This window comes from Semicossyphus pulcher, unplaced genomic scaffold (genome assembly GCF_022749685.1).
Source record: "Semicossyphus pulcher isolate SPU_LCO1_2020_fin unplaced genomic scaffold, fSemPul1.0.p SCAF_13, whole genome shotgun sequence".
Taxonomy (NCBI): domain Eukaryota; kingdom Metazoa; phylum Chordata; class Actinopteri; order Labriformes; family Labridae; genus Semicossyphus; species Semicossyphus pulcher.
Genome location: NW_027211637.1, coordinates 30719588 through 30720151, shown reverse-complemented (window position 1 = coordinate 30720151; position 564 = coordinate 30719588).

Here is a 564-nt window from a genome sequence, read left to right as displayed (position 1 = left end):
AAGCAAATGTTCAGGGTCATGAGACGGCTCTTGCCTAATTTTAAACTTTGAGGCCCGGTCATGTTCGGCCATCTGTGTAAAAAAAACTGGTTTTAATGCACTTTTTTAAACCAATAAGAGTTTAATTAAGTCATTACTCACATTTCAGTTACTGGTGTATGCTTTTGAACAGATTTGACAATTACAAAATATTTGTATCCTTTCTCCTTATAAAAAATATAATTGTTTCTTTTTCTTATTGACTGATTACAAAAATATTCAACATCAAGCCCCACATGCACTATATATCTTTGTATATACACTGGGTATAATTTGTGCAAAATATTTTTCTAAAAAAAAAAAAAAAAACTCCTTTTTTCATTTCAGTTTTCACAGAGGAGCCATTATATCAGAAACAGCAGGTCAAAACGGGAGAAAAGCTTCACCTTTGCCCTACTTCCCGCATCCATTACCCACAGTTCCGTATTTCTCAACACGGAAGCGGCTTTTGGACTACATTAAACAGGATTAAGGTTCGTTATCAGAATGTATGAATTTGTCACATTATAAAATAAAGAGAAGAAC